The sequence below is a fragment of the Camelus bactrianus genome, chromosome 15, assembly GCF_048773025.1.
Source record: "Camelus bactrianus isolate YW-2024 breed Bactrian camel chromosome 15, ASM4877302v1, whole genome shotgun sequence".
NCBI lineage: Eukaryota > Metazoa > Chordata > Mammalia > Artiodactyla > Camelidae > Camelus > Camelus bactrianus.
In genome coordinates this window covers 58,684,571-58,699,918 of record NC_133553.1, presented here as the reverse complement: position 1 = coordinate 58,699,918, position 15,348 = coordinate 58,684,571, and the positions used below count along the sequence as shown (strand labels likewise).

Below are 15,348 nucleotides of genomic sequence, written 5' to 3'. Positions count from 1 at the left end.
TTATGGAGAACTGTCAATAAGGAAGTAGAGCTGGAGAGTTTCCAGAGGGGAGAATGCACACATCGTTTGCCATTTGAAGTAGGAAAGCATCCAGCCACTCTTCTCTCCTCACCATAAAGAGTACCAAGGAGTGGAATACAGATGAGGCTATGTGATGATCTAACTTTGGTGTCTCTTCAAATGGAAAAGAACTCGGTTAACTACTACTAACCGTAAGCCCAGGTGGAATACTACTTCAGGTTATCATATCCATCCACTACTCTTACTGTCAGCTGGGGACAGAAACAGAAAGCAGAATTTACCACGGAACACGTAAGTTTTGATTTTCTGAGTTCCCTAACTCTATATTTTTCCTGAGAGGTATCAATCAGAGGAAAGTGTTCAAAAGGCAGATGAATAATAAACTCAGAACATTCCACTTTTTAAAACTTAAAATGCAATTATATTATTTAATTTTAAATATACTTTAACGTATAACTATGGTTACATAGGAAGCTTCAATTATACTTGTTTCACCTTAAGCTGAAAGACGGACACACAGGTATTAATTGTAAACAGTATTTTTATGTTTTTATATGACTAAAAAATTGAATTGAATATTACAAGAGAAAAATTACAACATAATAATCACAGCCTGCCATCAACTGTTTAGGTTAGTTATTCAATAAATGGATTCCACTTGGATCCCACTGTGAGTTAATAAGAAAAAGATTTAAAATAATTAAACTTGAGGTTCTATATTCTTCTCAAAAGAATCATAATCACTGAAACATTATGATCAAACTAGATGGAAAGTTAAAATAACTGGGAATGCTGATTACTGTCATGTAGTCAGAGTAGCTGAGTGGGTTAGCTCTTGATAGTGAGAAATATTTTGGTTTTATAAAACAATTTTCTGTACTGAATACTTGGACACAAAGTTTGTGGAGAAGATAAATGTACATTCCAGCTGTATTATACAGGCTATAGTGGTCTCCAACTTTTATCGCATGCCAGTATCAAAAAAAAAAGAAAGAACATTCTCATAGGTATATATTTATGTATTACACACATGTGCTATTATATATTATAAAACGTATAATATACCGTAAGTGGAAATTTAAAGAGGAGAAAAAGATGAAATTAGCAATGACAATATTTTAGTTAACTTATTAATGGTATAAAAACTGATTTTTCTCTCATAAAAAAGAACAGCGTGATAAAAAAGGGCTTTATTTTTGAAAATCTTGGTTTGGTAATTTGAAGGTCTAGTTCTAAAATGTATGTTGATACCTGGTTTGAATGGTTGTCATAGCTGGAAAAGATACATCACAAAGATACATAAATCTAAATACAATAAGTTCATCAATACTAAATCAGGATACTCATTTTTCAGTTCCACATACCAATTCTGCAGAAGACTTTTGTTGATACCTAGTTTCTATTTCTTAATGTCAATTAGTTGCAGTTAAAACGCCACTAAAATTTTTTATTTGGACTTTAAAAAACAGGTTAGAAAATTCTGTTTTCAGGTTCTTGAAGTGTACTGATACAAGAGTTTAAAAAGGTGAGACGTTAAAAAGGTATTGTTTTTAGCAACAAAATAATATGAAAATATTTCTGTAGACACTGAAGGCTGGCTAACTAGATCCATTCTTATGCCTGCTTCTTCTAAGGAATCAGGAAAAGTGTGGTACTCACGTCTCCTAATTTACCTTGTAGCAAAGGATAGTCATGCGACAATATGGCCAATGTAATATGAGTGGAAGATTACAGAAATATGAAAATCCAGTGAATATTAATTGGAAGCATAGGCTTTCCTGAGAAAAAGGACAATGTGAGGATTCCTCTCCTATTTGTACTTCTCTTTCCACAAGATTCTTTCCATCCTCTACCTGATATATGACCCTCTAATATGTAGCTATGTAGGCTGAGTAAAGGTACCTATGTTAAGGTACATATTAAATATTAGTAAAGTGTAATTTCTGTTTAAATTTTAGATTAAAAAATACAGGTACAAGTTTGAATATATTCTTCCCATACCCAGTGGATTATCCTGAGCACTCCTTGGGGGGCACTTTGGAAGCCACTGTTTTAAATAATACAAAGGGCTAGATATGTCCAACAAAAATACTTGCAACAATCCTGTGACTTATTATTATCCATATTTTAGAGACAAGCTTCAGATAGGATAAGAGATCTGCCAGAAAACAATGCATGAATATTCTGACTATAAATGATTTTATGGTTGTAAATTTCAAGACTGGAGAATGTTTTTAAGGAATAAGTGATTTTATTCCATTTGCCAAGCTGCATTAAACACAAATACAATTAAGTTACACCAAAAATATGTCAACTGTTTAAAGCATAAATAATAGTTAAATAGCCACATTTTTATATGGAAACTTTCATGAGTTACCAATGCTGCATGTGTATATGCTGTGCTTCATTATAATGAATATGATACACAGAAACTGGAGAAAGACTCATTTTCATTCTTTGGTTTTTTTTGGGGGGGGGGCAGGTAATTAGGTTTATTAATTAATTTTTTTAATGGAGGTACTGGGAATTGAACCCAGGACCTCATGCATGCTAGGCATGCACTTCTACCACTGAGCTATATACCCTCCTCCAAGAAAGACCCATTTTAATTCCTATCTTGATATCTTCCCTTTTTTTTAAATTAAATTAATTTTTATTTAATTTTTTATTGAAGTATAATTAATTTACAATGTTGTGTTAGTTTCCGGTGTACAGGAAAGTGATTCAGTTTTATATATATATATATATACACACACACACACACATATAATTTTCACATATATATATAATTTTCACACTCTTTTCCATTACAAGTTATTACAAGATATTGAATATAGTTCCCTGTGCTATACCTTAGGTCCTTGTTGTCTATGTATTTTATAACCCCTTTTCTTTTTAAATTTCTCTTTGTTTAGTGAAGTATAATTGATTATAATATTATGTTAGTATCAGGTGTAGAGCAAAGTGATTTGTATATATATATTTGTATGCATATATATATATATATATATATTCTTTTTCAGATTTTTTCCCATTATAGGTTTTTATAAGACACTGAACAGAGTTCCTTGTGCTATATAGTAAATCCATGTTATTTTTTCTTTTTTAAATCTGTGCCTTGACACAGAGGACTTTAAGTCATCAACACATCTTTCTAACATTTACTGCACTCTTCCTATGAAAAGTACCAAGGATGCAAAGCTAAGAAATGGACCTTGGCACTGAAGAATTCATAACTGAGTAAGAAGGCATAAACAACTATTGTGGCATAATGTGATGAGAGTGATAAAAACAGGTTTCTACACAGTGCTAGGGGATCATAGAGTAAAAAGTGGTGTCAACACATGCCTTACAAATGACATTTGAGCTAGACTTCAGAAGGATGAGCTCGTCCTCACCAAAGCCCTGCATAAACATAGAAAATCTGAAACTTCTAATGCCTACTCAAAGGCGTGTCTGGTTTAATCTAGATTATTTTCAAGGTACAACCAGAAATAAGGATAGGTCTGAAGTTCCTTAAAGTCTCAGGCTCGGAACTAAAGTCAGAGGTCAAGGATAGATACAGATGTCACAGAACAGCAGTTCTTGAAGTTTTTGGCTTCAGGACTCCTTTATGCTTTTAAAAATTATTGATAACTCCCTTAGAGCTTGTTTATGTGGGCATATCTACTGATATCTACTATATTAGAAATTAAAACAGAAAATTAAAAATATTTATAAAAACTACAATATACCTTACCTGTTAATATATCTTGAAAACTTTATTTTCCAAAGAAAAATATGGAGAAGATTGACAGTATTTTACATTTCTGCAAATCTCTTTACTGCCTGGCCTAAGAGAAGACGGCTAGATTCTCATATCTGCTTCTGTTTTCAATCTGTTGGAATGTGCTGTTTTGATTGAAGCAAATAAAGGAAATCCAGCACACAGATACATTGTGGGAAAGGGAATTTTAAAAGCCTTTCCAGGCAATTGTGACAATTTCTTCTTTGATACTACACCAAAACTCACAAGTGGTGGTTTCTTATGTAGAATCTGAAAACATATAAATGAACTTTTCAAACTGTTATATTAAAGTCCATAGATCTATTAAAATCCACTGATTTATCTTGCAGTTTGAAATTATCTATGTATAATTCTGAAACATTATTCATTGGTCATTTGGCAAATATTAATTCCCTGAATTATACAGATATTCCAAATGTTGACACATTTCATTATTATGCAATATTAAAAATAAGATTTCTTAATATCATCACCAATCTGTTCAGAAAAGTCTTTTAAGTACTGGGACAATCTGAAGCTTAAAGGGGCAGATATGAATTTTTCAAAATTCTACTTTTTCCTGGAAAGCTCAAACTCTATCATTGGCAACATTGTCAGCTGGGTTTTTCTTGAAGTGACAAGGTCATTTTGTTCCTTTTCAAGAAAATATCTACCAAATAATGAAGTCTAAATAACCACAGTTTGTCATTCTTTCAAGTAAAAATAGTGTTCCCTGACGCAGGTATCTAGCCAAGCTTACAACTCAAACAATAGTGCCTGTGCTTTCCCTCAAGACAATGGTAGTACTTTGACATGAAGCTGAAGTGTTTTATGCATACTTCCCATTTTATCATAGAATATTAGAAGGATGTGTACTTTAAGGATCATACTTAATAAAATTAATGCTTTTTACTGCTTTATAAAGACATTCTTAGGTGAAATTCGCTTTTTTTTTCTTTTGAACTGAGACTGCATGGCCATGAAGAATACAATGACTACTATAACAGTTTGGTACTACTGCCTTGACTCATGTGTTGGTGTCAGCATGTTTTACCCACCATTGCTTTTGCCCAATCATTGCAGATGTCCACACAGTAAAGAAAGCAAGTAACATCTCAGTATTACTATAAAATTGTTCTTTGCTTCACAGACCCATCAAACTATCTCATGGACCTCAACAGACCATACTTTGAGAACAGCAACCAAGGAGGACCAGCAAAAAGGCAGATGTTCTTCCTATATTCCACTGTGCTAAGGGCACCAGACTGTGGGCTAGGAACTGGATTCATCTTGGTAATGAAATACCCCCTGCCCTCTAGTAGAAGTGGACCCAGGGCTGAAATTCATAGACATTAAGAATGTGAATTACTCATGATATATATTTTTCACATATTCAAATTAGAAATCTGGACAGATGTGGTTTTACTTTATTATATCATAAATACTATCAGAAACCAGTGGCAATTTAATGACTACTAATTACTTTTAACAGTTTTTTTCTATAAATCTGTAAGACTTTAATTTTAGTGTTAAATCTTAAAAACTTGCAAGGACTTAGATGGTGACATAGTATAGCAAGCAGTGCACCCAATTAATAGATGATGAATACTACTGAAAAATGACTAGTGGTTCCTTTACAAATGAGCAAGCATGCAGGCTTGGAAGTACTATGGAAGCTGTGTGCTTGGCTTACAATGGAGAAAAACCTCCTGTTGCTATCTGGCTCCCTCCCTTCCTTCAGGTACACTATGGGAAGGTACTGGAGAGAATGAGCACTCCCCATAGTTGTTAATTATTTCACTCATATATAATTTGTGGCCAGCTTCCTCAGTAACAATAAAATAACTGCGCTGCCCAGACAAGGAGGAAAACAGAACAAAACAAAAAACAAGATTTAATGGGACCCTCTAAAGACTAAGTATCTCTAAAAGTTAATGTAACATCATAGAACTCATGAAGTAAAGATGGTTTCTTTGTCCTCCAACTCCTCTAATGTGTAGTCTATACTAGTGGTTAAAAACCATTTACAACTTTGATCTCAACAAGTACGTTATTAAAGAATCTAGGTGCCACGTAGAATAAAACAATTTTTTAAAATTTTCATACCTTTTTCTGAAAAGTACAAGTCTATATATGTTTCATGGATGATACAGTTTTAAGAAAAGTAAAAACAAATTACTTTCATTGAAAAGTCTTCCTGTTTTAGGAGATTGTTACTGCTCTCTCTCTCTCTATATGCCAGATATCTCAGTTCAAGAATACTCTGGAAACAAAGACAAATCTATCAATGACAAAAATCATGAACTGGCAGGTTTCCTTTCTCCTGAGGCCTCTCTCCTTGGCTTGTGGCCAGCCACCTTCTTGCTGTGTCCTCATGGGTTTTCCTCCTTGTATGCATATGTATGGTGTCTCTTTGTGTATTTAAATTTCTACTAATAAGGACACCAGTCAGATTAGATTAGGGTCCACCCGTATGATCTCACTTAACCTTAATAACTTCATTAAGGGCCCTATCTCTAAATACAGTCACATTCTGAGGTACTGGGAAGGAGTTAGGGCTTCAACACACAAACTTTAGGGGAACAAAATTCAGCCTAAAACAGACTAGTGTCTAATGCTCAAAGCACAACAATTAAAAAAAAAAAAAAGCACTCCATCAGAAAACGAGCAAAATACATTACTAGACACTTTGCTGAAGAGAATATATAGATGTCAAATAAACTAATGAACAGATGCTCAACATTATTAGTCTTTAGAGAAATACAAACTAAAGCCACAATGACATATCACCATATACCTACCAGAAAGGCTAAAATGAAAAATAATGATACTACCAAATGCTGGGGAAGATGTGGAAAAACTGGATCAATCATACATTGTTGGTGGGAATGTAAAAAGTTACAGCAACTCTAAGAAAATAATTTGGCAGTTTCTTAAACTGAACACACAATCATCATACAACCCAGCAGTGGCACTCCTTGGCATTTATGCCAGAGAAACGAAAATTTATTCACACAAAAACCTGTACATGAATGTTTATAGCAGTTTTTAGGCACAAGAGCAAAAAAGCTGGAAACAATCAGATGTCCTTTACCAGGTGAGTGTTTAAACACTGGTATATCCACCCCATGAAGAACTACTCAGCAATTAAAAGAAAAGAATTACTGATACATGCAACAACTTGGATGAATCTTCAGAGAATTATGGTCCGTGAAAAAAGCTAGTTCCAAAATATCACATACTGTATAATTCCATTTATATAACAGCCTTGAAATGACAAAATTATGGAAATAGAGAACATTAGTAGTTGTGGCTATAAAAGAGAAACTCCAGGTATCTTTGTGGTAATGTAAATGTTTTATGTCTTGACTGTATAAAAGTCAATATCCTGGTTGTGATATGTACTACATAGCTTTGCAAGATGGGGTTACTGCATAAAGTGTATGTAGGATCCTTTCTGTATTATTTCCTAAAATTGCATATGAATCTATAATTAATTCAAAGTAAAAAGTTTAATTAAAAATTATCATTTGCAGCAGTTTTTAAAATATGAAACACTCTGGCATAAACTAGACTAAAAATGTAGAATATGTGTACACTGAAAACCATAAAACTTGCTGAGAGAAATTAAAGACCTAAATAAATGGAAAGATATGCTGTGTTCATGGACTGAAGGGCTCAATATTGGTAAGATGTCAGTTATCCCCAAAATGAACTATAGATTCAATGCAATCCCAATCAGAAATTGACAAGCTCATTATAAAGTCTGCATATATACAAATGCAAAGGGCCTAGAATAGCCAAAACAACATTGAAACACAACAAAGTTGGTGGACTTCCATTTTCTGACTTTAAAACTCAGGATAAAGTGACAGTAATTAATACAGTGTGGTAATGTATAAACGTAGACAAACAGATCATTGGAACAGAACTGAGTGCAGAAATTGACCCACACATGTGCAGTCAATTAATTTTCCACAAAAGTGAAAAGGCAATTCAGAGAAGAAAGGATAAGTTTTTCAATAAGGTGTTGAGATGACTGGATATCCATATGCTGAGAAAGAACAAGCAATAACAAAAATATGAAGACACACAAAAAAAGCTTCAAATCATACCTTGTACCATAAACAACTATAAAGCTTCTAATGAAAACATAGAAGGAAACTTTTGAAATCTTGGCTAGACAAAGATTTCGCATATACAACATCCCAAGCAAGATCTTGTGAATTAATACTATCTTGTATTTATCTACTTATCTCCATGTCTGTTGTCACCACTTAGCCTCGGCCACCATCATCTTTTGCCCAGACTATTTCTGTTTCCATTCCCTCCTACTTCTACCTCTGCCCTGTCTGACCATTTTCACAAAAGTGAGAATGATTTTTTGAAGCATCATATAATTTCCCTGCTTAAACTCTTTAACAGGTTCTCAGGTCCCTTAGGATAACATGGCCCTCAAAGGGCTGGCATGATCTAACGCTTCTCGAAGTCTCAGCTTCATCTTGCACTACTCATCCTGCTTGCTCATACTGCTCGAGCCACACTTGCCCAACAGTTCCTCTAAAATGTCAGACTCCTCTGATATGACAACCATGGCTGTTCCTTCAGCATAAATGACCCCCTCCTCTCTCCTTCATTATCCAACTAGCTAATCCATACTCATGTTTCAGACCTCAACATAAATGGCACTTCTATGGAGAGGTTTTATTTGACCCCCAATTTAAATTTACACCCCAAGGCCTTTACACTTGCTGTTTCCTCTGCCAGGGAAGCTCTTTCCCTATACTTTTATATGTCTTACTCCTTGACATCATTTAGGAAACTAATCAAACATCACCTTCTCAGATAGACCTTTCATGACCACTAATTTAAAAGATCATCCTGCCCTACTCTTTTACACTTATTACTTTGCTTTATTTTCTTATCCAATATGAAATGACATTTAATTATGTGTTCAATAATTTGTAATCTTTCTAACTCTCAAGAATGTGAGCATCCCAAGGGCAGGGCTTTGTCTTGTTCACCACTCCATCCATATTGCCTGGCACATAGCAGGACTCTGGGAATCTGCTATATAAATTTAGAAGCTCAGTCTTGAAGGGAAGAGAGACATGTAAATGAACAACTATAATATAGAGAGGTATGGGAAATGAGTGAGCACCACAAAGGATGGAGGTATAGTCTTTGATTTGATGTCTCGGAAGAGATCCTCACACAGAAGGAGGCACTTGAGTTAGATCCTAAGAGATGCACAGGAGTGGATTCACTGGAAACTCTAGGTAAAGGTCCTACAAGTACCACCATAGAGGAATGGAAGAGAAAGTATGTGAAGGAAACTGTAAATATTGGAGAAAGAAAGACCACTGCACAGGGTTCATGTGAGGGGAGTGCTCATAATATTTCACCTGCTCAAAATGTCTCTCCTCCATTTCTGTGTCCCAATTCTACCAAACCAGTAAGATATAGGTTCAAATGTCATTTCCTCCATGAAACATTTTTTTTGTCTTTCCTTTCTCCCAAATTCCATAACACATTCCATACATCACAGTTCCTTATAATTTACACTCTAAAATCTTCCTACTTTATGGATATTTAATTACTCTACACATATTGTTTCCTCTATAAATCTTTTACTACTTGTAATCCAAATACCAAAAAGATGTCAAAAATAAATTAGAAAGATAAGTGATCATTCTTTAGATTTGGTGGTGGTGAAAGGAGGTATGTATTACTAAGTTGTAAATGATCACTGTTAAATCACGGATTGGGGGTGGGAACCCATTAAAAAACCTGTGCTAGATGAAGAAACTATGGAAGAATTTTTCTCCTTTGGAGGAGCAGACATTTTGGCCCAATAGGTTTAGACTTTTCTGCCTTATCCCAAATTTTCAATCACTTATTTTTAATAACTTATTAATATCTCTATTACTATCCTCTTACATGCATTCATTCCTTCACATATTTTTAAACTAGAATTACAGGCATTATGAGTGTTAACTACTATACAACAGATTCACATTGACAGAAATTTATTCCAAGAATGCTACATTAAGTTTTAGCAGTTTAAGTATTTAATATACAATGTTAAGACTTAGCATGTCATTTTGAAAAACCAAACAGATATAACCATTTCATGTTTATTTTTCCTCATAAACTTTCCCACTAAGCCCTCTAAAGAACTGTCATATATTAATAGTTGAAGTATAAAATTATCTCCTTCTTTTAAATGCTTCTTTATTCATTTTGGTTTTTCTTCACAGCTCCAAGATTACTGACTACTACAAGAGCTCACTTAGGGGACTAATGTAATCAAGAACCAGAGGATACTGATGCTAAAACAGTGCTTCCAGGATGTACATTTAGTACATAATAGACAGAAACGTTTAGATTTTGTTTTAAATTAAATCATATGAAAAGAGAATCTATATAATAAACTAATGTTCTTTCAAAAATAAACCAACTCCATTTTTAACATGAAACAAAGCAAAATAAGATGAAATAAAGTCATTTATATGCAATAACTGTTTAAAAATGTTTCACGTATACTAGTCAGAAATTAACACTTGTCTCACTATACATATGATTATTCTGGAGTCTTTTGTTACTTTGCATTTAGAATCTAATAGAATAATGGGTGTGCAATATTTATAGTTTGACAGACTAAAATGGAACAAATAAGATGATAGAAAGTAGGCTTCACAAATACCATTTAGTAGTAATTCTGATTTTCCTAACCATAGCCACTTTCCAACCATGTTTTTAAAAGTAATATGTATGTATTTTTTCAAACTGCATCTTTGCAATACAAAAAGGAAAAAAGTTAAAGTTTACTTAAAGGACAGCAATTTTAAAACTGCAAGATAATTTCATCATAATTACAAAAGACCTATAGAGGTATTCTGGACTACTTTCACTCTTCTGTATTTTTGGTATTTGGTAAACTTATTTTCTCTCCCCCCACCTCTCCAACCCAACACTCCCTGCCCATACACACACACTACAGATACTCCCTTTAAGCAACAGGGCATCAACAATCCTCCCACGTTCAATGTCGGCTACATCTGTTGCTCTTTTCCCATTGTTGAAAATTCCTGCCTTAATCCTATTTGACTTTATTCATGCAAAGGTCATCCTGAATTCAACAACGGAGGAGTGATGGCAAAGCACACTGCTAAATGTGGCCAAAAAAATGAAAAACATTGCCGTGGAACATGTAACTAATAATGTGATCACACTGTCTCAGAAGTACTTGATGTATTTTATGGAGGCCTCCAAGCCTGAAGCCTCCAATAATGAACCTGTTATATGTATTACTAACATATGTGCTAAACATCGTAACAATTATAATAATTATCTTGATTCTTGGTAGCATATTGCTGTTTCTTTTTTCCTGAACCAAGTGTTGAATGTTAATGTTACTAATTGTGCCTACCTGCATAAGCATGGATTAAGTCAGAGAATCCACTCTAACCCTATTATCAACATTAATGTTTGGCAAATGCAGCCTTTCCTTTCAATTCTCAAAATCTTCCAGTGAAACTAAATTACTGTATTCAATTTAAAAGATAAGTACCAATGCCATTAAGCAGCAAAATAGATGGGTTTGGTTGTGTCTCAAAACTCTTTTCAACAGACACTGATTATGAACTACAGCTATAATATATCATGCCATTGGCCTTTTTCTTTATGCTAAATATAGCTCAAATCTATAATTTATTGCCATCCATATACATCGGACCAAAACTAGGAGACATTAATAGGAAGATTAAAGAAAGTAAGCACTAAAATAAACTTGACTAAAGAAAGATTTATGAGGTGAAGATAATTATTTTTAATATGCTCATAACTCACCATGACTAAAATATGAAAACACTCACACAAGCTTATGTTCAAGTTAAAAAAGACGTCTGCCAACTTAAGAACCAAGCTCATTCAGTTTCAAGTAATCAAGGGAAAGTCCACTGTTATTACCATGGCTTAAAAAAAAAAATCTTGTCTATTATACACCATGTTGTTGGCCTTAAATTAGATTTTCAGTGTAAGGTAAAACTGAATACAGGATTAAAAAAAATTCCTTACTTATCATAAAAGTCAAATAGCTGCCACTGTCTCATAATATAAAATAACCTAATATAAAGATATAATTGCCAAGAAAATATGCTAATGCATAGTTTTGTCTTGACAGCAAAAATGTATGAATATATATAAACAAGATAACATCATTTGTCATCAAGCTCATCAATGTATTTTACTATAATTTATCAAATTCTGATAGATAAAACTCTAGATAAAATTTAAAGGATATAAAAATAAAAGACAAAAACTGGCCCATTTAAAAATTAGATACCCTCATTTTTTAAAAAGCCTGGGAGATAATTAGTTTTATTGAATCATATTTTCTCAATGATGCAATTTTAAGTTAAATATTTAGCCTTCATTTTCAATTTTTCTTATATTGGTAGTGGCTTATCAGACCATGATTTCTCTTGTTTCCTAGGCTTTTGGGTCCAATAGTTAATGCACTATAGAACCCTTAAAGGTACTAGCAAAGTTTACTATTTAAAGGAGGCTTTCCAAATTCTATTTTTATAAATAAAAGACTCTTTTTAGTAAGTCATTACTCAGTAAATCTGCAACAAATTAGTATTTGCCTGAAATGTGGCACATTTATACTAGAAAGTATGTGATGTAATGAATGACCTAAACTTTGCCTCAGTTTCTTGAGTTTTAAATGGGGAAGACAGCACCCACCCTACCTACTTCAGGATTTTGTACAGAGAATAAAATAAATCATGTATATTTAAATATTTTGGAGACTATAAATCACTTTATAAATTTAAAGAATTGTTATTATGCAAAGAGGACTCTGTCAACCAGTCAGTAGTTATATTTCTTCGAAGCAATATTTAGTTCATATGGAAACAGACTCAAATAAACCAAAGTAAAAAGTTCTATGTCAAAAAATACTTACCAAGCACTTACTACATGCTAAACACCCATGCTAGGACTCTAAGGGCATAGAAATGAAGAAGTCCCTGATTTCTCAGAGCTCCTAGAGCAGTGGGGGAAAAATAAAGTAAACAAATGAAGTACTTAGGTAGAAGACAGTGATTGAGAAAAACGGGATGGTTTATATAGAGTAGCCAGGGAAGGCTTCTTTAAAGACCTGACATTGAGAAGAGATGCTACATATGGAGTGAAAAACAAATGTAAAGGTCCTTAGGCAAGAATGAGCTGGGCATGCATGACGATGAGAAGACCAGCATGGCTCTAATAGAATAAAAAAGGCAGTGGGTGGAAGGAAGTAAGGCTGGAGAGAAAAGCAAAGACCAAATAACGTAAGTCCGTGTAGGTCTTGATAATTTTATTCTGCAATGGGAGGCCAATGGTGGGTTTTCAGTGAGGCAGTGACATAATCTGATTGATGATTTTAAAAGGTAATTCCAGTGAGATTTTCAGTTCCAAAAGACACTGTGGAGAACTTTACACTTCAAAACAACCAGATCCTCCATAAAATACAAAATTTTATTGAATTCCTGGGCACAAAAATCTTTTTCACATAAAGGAAAAACTGAGGAGTGAACAGCGAACTCTTATGAAAGACGAGAGTTCCCCAAGGGCAGAAAAGTATTTTTTGCTTTGAGTATATCTCTGTGTATGTTATCTTTCTCAGTAAGTAAACATATAAATATTTTTACAAATTGGCATATCCCTACAACCAAGAAATCAATTCTGGCTGAACATTAAAATCATCTTGATAATTGACAAAAAAAACTGACATCTAATTTCACTTCTACAGATTGTAATTTACTGGTCTGATGTAAAGTCCAAGCACTGATATTTTTTAAAAGTTTCCTAGCTTAAGTTGAGAAACATTATCCCAAGAAAATATACATGTATATCAAGAGATATTAAAAAAATATCCACAGCAGCAGCATTTCTAGCAGCAGAAATCTGGGGGAAAATTCTAATCTCTATCATCAGGAGAACAAATAAACTGCGGTAAACCCTATGCAATGGAATATTATATAGCAGTAAAAATAAACTACAGCTACACACAACAACACAGATAAATCATAGAAACATAACACTGAGTAAATAGAGAAGCCTACCTAAAGGATAATGCATTTGTGTAAAGGCTGAAAACAAATAAAATTAAGCAACATATTGTTTAGGTGTACAGGATAATGCCATTTTTCCAAAGCTTGAAATAAACATTGTTTAGGGATTTGTACATATAAAAGAATGGTTAGCAGCTATGTGGTTCGCAGGGTGAGGGAGATAGCAAGCAATCACAGGCAGAGGGAGGGAGCAAAATTATTATAGGTGGATTTGATATTTTTGGTCATGTTTTAGTTTTTAACTTTGGATAGTGTTCACTGTCTTGCTATGATCCATAACACATGTATTTCATATAATCTTTTGCATGAATGATATATCAAATAATAACAATTTTAAAAAGATTTCTACTGTGTAGAAAATAAACTTTGGATACAGCACATAAGTAGACACAGAGAGGTAACTGGGAAACTACTGAAATAGTCCAGGAGAGAGTGCATGGTGGAGTACACCACAGTGGAGTTGGGGAGATGGTGCGAAGTGACCAGAATTAAAATACATTTTGAAGACTAGAACTTCTAGGACTTACTGATGGAATAAAGAGCCTACGCTGTCCAAAACAGTAGCCAGTAGTCACATACGGGTATCAAAATTAATCGAAATTAAATAAAATTTAAAAATTAGTTTATTAGCCACGCTAGCCACCTTTTAAGTGCACACATGGCTAGTGGTCACCTTATCAGTACAGATACAGAACATTTCTATCTCCACATTAAGTTCCATTTGATAGATGGTGTGTGGGAAATGAAGGAGAAAGGATGGTTCCTAAGTTTTCTGCCTGAGCAGCTGGGTAGATGGCAGTGCCATTCACTGAGAGATGGGGGAAAGTCAGGGGAACAGCAAGTTTGGAAGGAAAATTGAGAGTTATTTTGCGCAAGGAGAGATGTTGAGTAGACACAGATCTAGGAGAAGCTGGAACTAGAGATACCAATTTGGAATATATTACTAAATAGGTAGTACCTTAAATCACAGGATTAGATTTGATTGCAAATTGGTACATTCCCTTTGGAAGGCCTTTTGACATTGAGTAACAAAATTACAAAGGCATTTTTACCCTTTACCTCACTTTAGGACATTAATCTGACATATATGAAATAATCTGTATACAATGTCATTCATTGCAACACTGGTTGTAATAACAAAAGGCTGGAAACAACACCAGCTATGAGTAACTGGTTAAAGAAATTATGCTATATTCACATACAGGAATAGAGAAAACAGAATGAGGAAGCGCTCCACATACTAGAATGGAAAGATCTCCAGGAGATATTGTTAAGTTAAAAGAGCAAAATTAGGGGGCCGAACAGTGTTTATAGGATGCTACCTTTGGGGCAAGAAAGGAAAATAATAAGAAAAATTATTTGGATTTGCTTGTATCTGTGTAAAAACCACTGGGAGAATATACAAAAAGCTAATAAAAATGGTTATCTTTAGAAAGCTGG

At 33.8% G+C, this 15,348-nt stretch overlaps 1 protein-coding gene across 8 annotated transcripts in view; it reads right to left on the bottom strand.

Moving 5' to 3' along the window:
* The window catches only part of EHBP1 (EH domain binding protein 1), a 281,810-nt gene that overhangs the window by 110,726 nt on the left and 155,736 nt on the right, over positions 1–15,348 (bottom strand). The gene's annotated exons all lie outside the window — the stretch shown is intronic.